The sequence below is a fragment of the Henckelia pumila genome, chromosome 2, assembly GCF_033568475.1.
Source record: "Henckelia pumila isolate YLH828 chromosome 2, ASM3356847v2, whole genome shotgun sequence".
NCBI lineage: Eukaryota > Viridiplantae > Streptophyta > Magnoliopsida > Lamiales > Gesneriaceae > Henckelia > Henckelia pumila.
In genome coordinates, this window is record NC_133121.1 from 93218070 (window position 1) to 93227864 (window position 9795).

A 9795-nucleotide genomic window follows, 5' to 3' on the forward strand; every position below is an offset into this window, starting at 1 on the left:
ATTAACTACTAAAAATTAAACAATTAAAGATAAATATAATCACTAGCATGCAAGAATGAAAATTTAATTGGAGAATTCAATAAGAGACAAGCCTTGGTATCGGTCGACTACACCCTTGATATTCATTCATTCAATCATCGATTTCCTAAATATAATTAATCCTATCAAATATTCATCATTGGAAATCAAATTTATGTTTCACATTAATTTTAATTAATTAAAAACCAGCGTTCTAAATTAACCCTTACCAATAAATCAATCCGGACTCCAGCGATCTAGATTTAAATCTAAGATAGCATTCAAACAAGTAAAACTGACGAATGTAGACAACACAAACACCAGCGGTTGTATTTAGCCTAGTCAATAATTGATACTACGATTTAATAAATTCAACAACAAAAAATATCAAACGTAATTGCTTCGCAAATTAGTTAATTCAAACAATTACGGATTTGAATTCTAATTTAGCTGTAGTTTATATAGCAAAATTCTAAGATGGCCAGTCTAAGAAATTCACATACAAACATGAAATAAAACAGATCAAATATTGTAGTAACCCGGACTTCATTTTAAGATAATGATATGTTAAACATGATTAAGGGTTGGTAATTAACCAATTCTAGGGCTTAATCAGACTTCAAAATTACCAGATGGATCGCTACATATAAAGGTAGTAGCCAAGTTCCACTTTCCGTGCTATAATATGTCATATAATTTTAAAAGTGGCAAAACATGATTAAGGAGTCCTTATTTGGTAAAAATAAGTGGAAAATCAGCTCCGGAACGTCCGAAAATGGTAGGAAGGGTCCCGGGGGTCTCGGACAGTTCGGAGGCACCGAAATGAGTTCGAACCATCCGAACTCAAAGACCAAGTTCGGACCATCCGAACCTGGGTTTGGAGGATCCGAACCCAGCACTTAGGAGGCTCCGAACTCCCCCAGACAGCAATGCTAGATGACTAATCCGTGATTTTTGACAAGTGTCGTACTCCGACGGATTTTTGGCTATAAATAGGGCTTTTCGGAGTCATAATTTGAAATACAAATTCCCGAGGTTTCTTCTTCTGTTATATAGTGTGAGATATACACTTGAGGGCCCTATCGGTTATAATAGAGGTTCTGGAATAACCAAGGAGTGGTTATAGTCATCCGGGACTAGCGACTCCAAAGGGATATATACGGACGAAGGTATGGTCCGGGAATCTATTTAAGTTTTGGGAGTACTTATTAGCTTAGTTACGGCTTATAGAATTTATGTAGTGATACGGTGAACTTTTGAATATAGGCTTGGAACCTAGGATCTTACTATACTTGAACTAGCCTAGAGGCATGTACACATTGACTGAGATTGCCAGCGAGTATACATGTTTATATGTTGCATTTATTTGGCATTATTATATGGCATGATGTATGATTTACCGTTTTCTATACTCATATGTCATGTGCATATACACGTTGAGCCTATACCTTGTTATACCTGACTATAGAGCCGCTCAGCTCTATATTCGATAGTCTGTCACTGAGAGTACCGCGACGACGGGGGCATTTATGTCTGTCTACTCTGGTGTACTAGACGAGTGTGGTTGCACCCAGAAGTTGATCCGTGCGGTGGCAGCACTCATATGGCACCGGTTCTGAGCATGAATTTTCAGATGACCCTTTACCAGTCATCATGTTGCATGCATTATATGCATATGTTTACTCATGTCTATGTACTGGGCGTTAGCGCTCACGTCCTAGTTGTTATCTTGGACACCCTATTCCATGGGGCAGGTCGCAGGATGGACGGAGCTGGTGGTTCAAGGCAGGATTAGGGAGCAGGCCTTGAGGAGTTAATTATACAGCAGGATTCGATATAGCTGTATAATGTTTACTTTTAAGTATTTCGATATGCTTGTATCACTACTGATGAATAAGCTTGACACTTTTATACTAAGCTGATATGTAATTTATGGTTATGTTTCCGCACGTTTTACTCTGTTAAGTTATTTTGCTGTATTAAGTTTAATGCATGCTATTAGTTGCCAGTTAGTAGGTGATACCATGCAAGGTCACTACATTTTTGGTATCAGAGCATGCTTAGATTTTGGGATTAGTACTTGGGATTTAGAATTAATTTTGAGTAATTCTTGCGCATTTGGGATTTTAATGTGCAATTCTTTTCAGGATATGGCTGACGAGAGTCACGGTAGTGTTGGCCAGGGAGGTGGTCATCATCATCGTCATTGTAACACCCGAAAATTTTTATACGTAAATTCGCATGCATAATTAGGGAAAATAATTATTTAAAATTTTATTTGGGTTAAATGAATTATATGTGTTATTATGTGAATTATATGGATGATTTAAATTTATTTTATCATTTAACCCGCAGTTATTGTATTTTTATATTTTTGAAAATTTTATTGAGTTGATCGCGTAGACGGGACCGTGGACAGACGAGATACCAACTTTTGAGCCAAAAATATTTTATGAGTTTTATGTGCCTTAAAATATTATTTTAAGGTATTTTGTCAAAAAAAATTTAGTATTTATTTATATAATTATTTAAGGGTTGATTTTTAGCCAAAATAAGTCATTTTAATTACTTTTATTAAATTTTAAAAATCCTCTAAATTATTATTTCGGGATTTTTGGTTTATTACCAGATTAATAGGCTGGGTTTGAGTTTTTAAATATTTATTTAGGTATGATTTTATCCTAAATTAGTTATTATCCTAATTTAATTATAATTATAAATTTTTTTTTAAAAAAACAAAACCCTATCCTACCTTACCCTAAACTCCATTCAGCCGACTCCATCCTCCTCTCCATTCTCTCTTCACGATCCTCCCAACATCCTCCATAGCCGATTTCCTCAGAAAAGTTGGAGTTCGTCGCCCCGGAACCCATACACGCACGTTTAACTTCAAATAAAACATCAAGGCATGTTTAATTCCTTCCTTTAACACCATATAAGCTATATAACCTGTTTATATCCGATCACATGGTTGTGTTTCTGTTTTTTTTTAGTTCATGAAGATTTATGGCTAGAACCCGTATAACTATCTTGTTTGCTTGATTTTCATATGCATGGCCACGTTTTTATGAAAGGGAATGGATCCGGCTGCTGGCGGATGATTATAGACGTGTAATAGTGTCCTTAGGATCGATCTGGGTTAGAATTTTAAGGTGGAACAAGCTGGAAACGTGAGTTTTACTTTATATTGCATCAGATCGCGCAGTTCAAGGGTTTTGTGGAAGAGAGGCTCGTTCTCCTTCCTCAGGCTATGGTTTGATGTAAGATCGGTTTCATTGGAACCCCTTAGATGTTGGCTAAGTTTTTTCAAGTGGTCTCACGGTCATTGGTGGACGGAGCAAGCGGCACGATAAAAAATACAGTCGCTGCTCCTGTCTAAGCGCGAGCTGGGATCAGACTTAATGCGAGGCTTTGACTGGGCTACTCAGGCCACAGTTTGGGCTGAATTTTGTCTTGGAGTAGGGAGAACGATTGGTTTTGGCCGAGTCGCTCACCTGCGCGCGCGAGTACAGATGATGCTTGGTGTTTGGGTTCGTTCTCCACCTATGGTGCATGGTTTGGGTTCGTTCTTAGCTTTTTGGAAAGGTCTCGAAGTGTGCTAGCCAGTGATGGTGGATCTCCGGCCATTGGGTGGCCGGAGATGTCCGGAAACAGGCTGTAAATTCTGCTGCTCATGGCCGAGCTGAGGGAAAGAAAGGGGGAATCGGGTTATGGGTTTTGGTTGTTTCCCGGGTCGGGTTGGGGCCTGGGTCGGGTAAGTAGTGTAGTGGGTCGGGTCAGTTGGGTCCGGGTCCGGGTTAGGTGGGCCGGGCTCGGGTATTTTAATTTTTAAGTAATTAATGTTTTAATTGATTTTTGGGCTTTAAAATTAGTTAGAAAATTATTTGGGCCTTAAATAATTTATTTAAGTTAGCCCAATGATTTTTATGGGCTTGGGAGCCCATGAATATTTTTGGGTCAGTCAGTGGATTTTTGGGCCAGTCTAGAATTTTATTGGGTTTAATTAAGTTAATGGGCTTAAATATTTTTATTTAGGCCCAGTTAAGTTAATCAAGTTATTTGGGCTAAGATATGATTATTGGGCTTTAATTTAAGTTTAATGGGCTTAGAGTGAGTGACCAGCAGTCTGGACCAACCCATGAAAAAATAACTAAGTCCGGAATATATATTTAATTATTTTATGCATGCAGTTTATATTTTAAGTATAAGTATATTTATTATGAAAATTAATTAAATATATATTACGGACATATTTTAAGTGCATGCATACATGAAATTTTTTTTATGATATGTTTAAGTCTATGAATCGAGCATGAAAAATATTGTTATGGAAATTGAAGTTATGTGGCGGCACAGAGGTGGTTTACCACCAGCACAGAGGTAGTTCTACTACCGGCATAGAAGTGGTTTTACCACTGGCACAGAGGTAGTTTAATACCAGCATAGAGGTGATTATTCACCGCCACGTACGATGGTTCTCAGACTGATCAGTCGCTCATGTTTACGAGCCACATTTACGGATATAACCTTCACAGTTATTTATGATTAAGTCATGCTCTAGTTATGTATGTATGTTATGATTAGTATGATGAGGCCATGTTATGAATTAAGTCGTTGCATGTAATAAGTTACATTGTATATTTTTAAGAGCATGCATGGATGTACATGTATATGTATTAGTATAATTATGTGATGCATTATTTTTAACCTTGCTATAAAAGGTTAGACATGTTGAGCCCCTAGGCTCACTATGTTTATATGGTGCAGGTGAGTCAGATGATTATAATGTTGCTCCTACCGGTGGCCAGGACGTATGAGCGAGCTGGCAGTGGACCCCGTGACCATCGCAGATTTTAGTTGATGTTTAAGAAATATTTATTTTTATTATGTTGAGTTTTTAAACAAGTTCATTTTTTTTATTTATGGGAATTTTGCATTATCAAACTTAGTATTTTTATTACATGCATAATGATATTTTCAGCAAGTATTTAAGTTATTTTTATGTAGTAATATTATTTCTTTTATGTTTATACATATATGTATGGGCGTATATGTATAGTATTATTTTTTTTTAAAAAAAAATTCGCATTTATTAGTAGTAGATGTTTCATTTGGTATCAAAGCACGGTCCTTGGAGGGGTCTATCTGCCACGTGAAGCTCAGAAATCCTACTACCGGTCTGTAAGTTTTAAATGTTTTATTATGATTTATCAGGAGCATATGTTATGACTTAAGACTTTATGTTAGCAAAGTTTTAAAATACTTAGTTATGAATTGCGATTACGTGACTTTGGGATACTAAAACTTGAGAACTAGATAAGTAATCGTGGAGTTAGTAAACTAGAATTTTGAGGGACTTCGTTATTAGAGTTTGATCAGTCGAATTTCGAGGACGAAATTCAATTTAAGGGGGGGAGAATTGTAGCACCCGAAAATTTTTATACGTAAATTCGCATGCATAATTAGGGAAAATAATTATTTAAAAATTTTATTTGGGTTAAATGACTTATATGTGTTATTATGTGAATTATATGGATGATTTAAATTTATTTTATCATTTAACCCGCAGTTATTGTATTTTTATATTTTTGAAAATTTTATTGAGTTGATCGCGTAGATGGGACTGTGGACGGACGAGATACCAACTTTTGAGCCAAAAATATTTTATGAGTTTTATGAGCCTTAAAATATTATTTTAAGGTATTTTGTCAAGAAAAATTTAGTATTTATTTATATAATTATTTAAGGGTTGATTTTTAGCCAAAATAAATCATTTTAATGACTTTTATTAAATTTTAAAAATCCTCTAAATTATTATTTCGGGATTTTTGGTTTATTATCAGATTAATAGGCTGGGTTTGAGTTTTTAAATATTTATTTAGGTATGATTTTATCCTAAATTAGTTATTATCCTAATTTAATTATAATTATCAATTTTTTTTTAAAAAAACAAAAACCTATCCTACCTTACCCTAAACTCCATTCAGCCAACTCCATCCTCCTCTCCATTCTCTCTTCACGATCAGCCACCTCCCAACATCCTCCATAGCGGATTTCCTCAGAAAAGTTGGAGTTCGTCGCCCCGGAACCCATACATGCACGTTTAGCTTCAAATAAATCATCAAGGCATGTTTAATTCCTTCCTTTAGCACCATATAAGCTATATAACCTGTTTATGTCCGATCACATGGTTGTGTTTCTGTTTTTTTTTAGTTCATGAAGATTTATGGCTAGAACCCGTATAACTATCTTGTTTGCTTGATTTTCATATGCATGGCCATGTTTTTATGAAAGGGAATGGATCCGGCTGCTGGCGGATGATTATAGACATGTATTAGTGTCCTTAGGATCGATCTGGGTTAGAATTTTAAGGTGGAACAAGCTGGAAACGTGAGTTTTACTTTATATTGCATCAGATCGCGCATTTCAAGGGTTCTGTGGAAGAGAGGCTCGTTCTCCTTCCTCAGGCTATGGTTTGATGTAAGATTGGTTTCATTGGAACCCCTTAGATGTTGGCTAAGTTTTTGCAAGTGGTCTCACGGTCATTGGTGGTCGGAGCAAGCGACACGATAAAAAATACAGTCGCTGCTCCTGTCTGAGCGCGAGCTGGGATCAGCCTTAATGCGAGGCTTTGTCTGGGCTACTCAGGCCACGGTTTGGGCTGAATTTTGTCTTGATAGAAACCTCTAGATGTTGGCTATAAGTGAGAAGTGGTTTGAGGAAAAATATTGTCGGAGTAGGGAGAACGATTGGTTTTGGCCGAGTAGCTCACCTGCGCACGCGAGTACAGATGATGCTTGGTGTTTGGGTTCGTTCTCCACCTACGGTGCATGGTTTGGGTTGGTTCTTAGCTTTTTGGAAAGGGCTCGAAGTGTGCTAGCCAGTGATGGTGGATCTCCGGCCATTGGGTGGCCGGAGATGTCCGAAAACAGGCTGTAAAGCCTGCTGCTCACGGCCGAGCCGAGGGAAAGAAAGGGGGAATCGAGTTATGGGTTTTGGTTGTTTCCCGGGTCGGGATGGGGCCTGGGTCGGGTCAGTAGTGTAGTGGGTCGGGTCATTTGGGTTCGGGTCCGGGTTAGGTGGGCCGGGCTCGGGTATTTTAATTTTTAAGTAATTAATGTTTTAATTGATTTTTGGGCTTTAAAATTAGTTAGAAAATTATTTGGGCCTTAAATAATTTATTTAAGTTAGCCCAATGATTTTTATGGGCTTGGGAGCCCATGAATATTTTTGGGCCAGTCAGTGGATTTTTGGGCCAGTCTAGAATTTTATTGAGTTTAATTAAGTTAATGAGCTTAAATATTTTTATTTAGGTCCAGTTAAGTTAATCAAGTTATTTGGGCTAAGATATGATTATTGGGCTTTAATTTAAGTTTAATGGGCTTAGAGTGAGTGACCAGAAGTCTGGACCAACCCATGAAAAAATAACTAAGTCCGAAATATATATTTAACTATTTTATGCATGCAGTTTATATTTTAAGTATAAGTATATTTATTATGAAAATTAATTAAATATATATTACGGACATATTTTAAGTGCATGCATACATGAAATTTTTTTTATGATATGTTTAAGTCTATGAATCGAGCATGAAAAATATTGTTATGGAAATTGAAGTTATGTGACGGCACAGAGGTGGTTTACCACCAGCACAGAGGTAGTTCTACTACCGGCATAGAAGTGGTTTTACCATTGGCACAGAGGTAGTTTACTACCAGCATAGAGGTGATTATTCACCGCCACGTACGATGGTTCTCAGACTGATCAGTCGCTCATGTTTACGAGCCACATTTACGGATATAACCTTCACAGTTATTTATGATTAAGTCATGCTCTAGTTATGTATGTATGTTATGATTAGTATGATGAGGCCATGTTATGAATTAAGTCGTTGCATGTAATAAGTTACATTGTATATTTTTAAGAGCATGCATGGATGTACATGTATATGTATTAGTATAATTATGTGATGCATTATTTTTAACCTTGCTATAAAGGGTTAGACATGTTGAGCCCCTAGGCTCACTACGCTTATATAGTGCAGGTGAGTCAGATGATTATAATGTTGCTACTACCAGTGGCGAGGACGTATGAGCGAGTTGGCAGTGGACCCCGTGACCGTCGCAGATTTTAGTTGATGTTTAAGAAACATTTATTTTTATTATGTTGTGTTTTTAAACAAGTTCATTTTTTTTATTTATGGAAATTTTGCATTATCAAACTTAGTATTTTTATTACATGCATAATGATATTTCAGCAAGTATTTAAGTTATTTTTGTGTAGTAATATTATTTCTTTTATGTTTATACATATATGTATGGGCGTATATGTATAGTATTATTTTTTTTAAAAAAAAATTCCGCATTTATTAGTAGTAGATGTTTCAGTCATCACCGCCATCATGATGATCAACATCGTCATCATGAGGGTAGACGTCGCTACTCTATTAATAAATTAATGCAAGTAGGACCGAAACCTTTGGTGGGAGGCGAGAATCCTGAACAAGCAAGAAGTTGGATGTCTAAACTCGAGAGTACTTTTCGTGCTTTCGATTGTACTGAGGATCAGAAATTGTAAGTTCTAGAATTTTTTCTAGAGGATCGAGCACGTTTTTGGTCAGGCACGTACTGAGAGAGGACAGGTGACTTGGGGAGATTTCTGTGAGCAGTTCCAGAAACTGTATTTTCCTCCAGCTGTTCGCCAAGCACGATCGATGGAGTTTCTTACTCTGAGACAAGGATCAATGACTATTGATCAATATCAGCAACGATTTCTTGATCTGCTACCTTTCAGTCCTCATATTAATGAGAGTGATGCATCGAAGTATGATCTCTTTCTACAAGGTCTGAACCAAGATATCTACTCACAGGTTGTTGTCTGTGATGACCCAGTATCTTATGAGACTTTGGTAAACCGTTGCCGTCTTGTGGAGACCAGCAACAGGCGTGCACAGTTGTTGATGCCAGCAATGCTTAGTGGATCATTTGAGCCTAGAGCTCAATCTGTTGTGCAATCTGGACCTACGTCTTCTTCTACTCCTACTACTTCATCTGAATCTCGTGGTTCACGAGGTATGTTCCATTTTGGGAAAAAGAAGAAGAAGGAGGAGTTTTGTAGTCATTGTGGAGGAAAGCATCCCGCAGCTTCATGTCGGAGAGCTACTGGTGCTTGTTATATTTGCGGTCAGCAGGGACATCTGCGGAAAGATTGTCCTCAGCGCATGGGTTCTGCTAGTGGATTGAGATCACAGGTTGGATCTCAGGCTTCTACTTTTCCACGACAGCAGCCAGCACCACAGAATTCTTCTGGTTACCATCCCCATACTCAAGGGCAGGTATTTGCTCTGTCTCAAGAACAGGCTACTGAGGGAAGCGATCGCATGTTGGCAGGTACCTTTTTGTTATGTGGTATTCCTGCACTTGTTTTAATTGATACTGGAGCATTGCATTCATTTATTTCTAGTCGTTTTGTTAAGAGACATAGATTACCTTATGTATCATTAGATATGGATTTAGTTGTATCTACTCCGCTAGAGCAGGAGATAGTAACTAAGCGTCTAGTGATGGGTTGCCTTCTAGAGTTTGAGGGTAATGTATTGTCAGCTAATTTTATGATATTAGCGATGGCAGATTTCAAATGTATTTTGGGAATAGATATGCTGACTTTGTATCATGCTACTGTGGATTGTTATCAGCGTTTGGTACAGTTTCATCCTGCTGAGGGTGATAGCTGGTATTTTTATGGTGAGGGTGCGCGACCTCCGATGCCACTTGTTT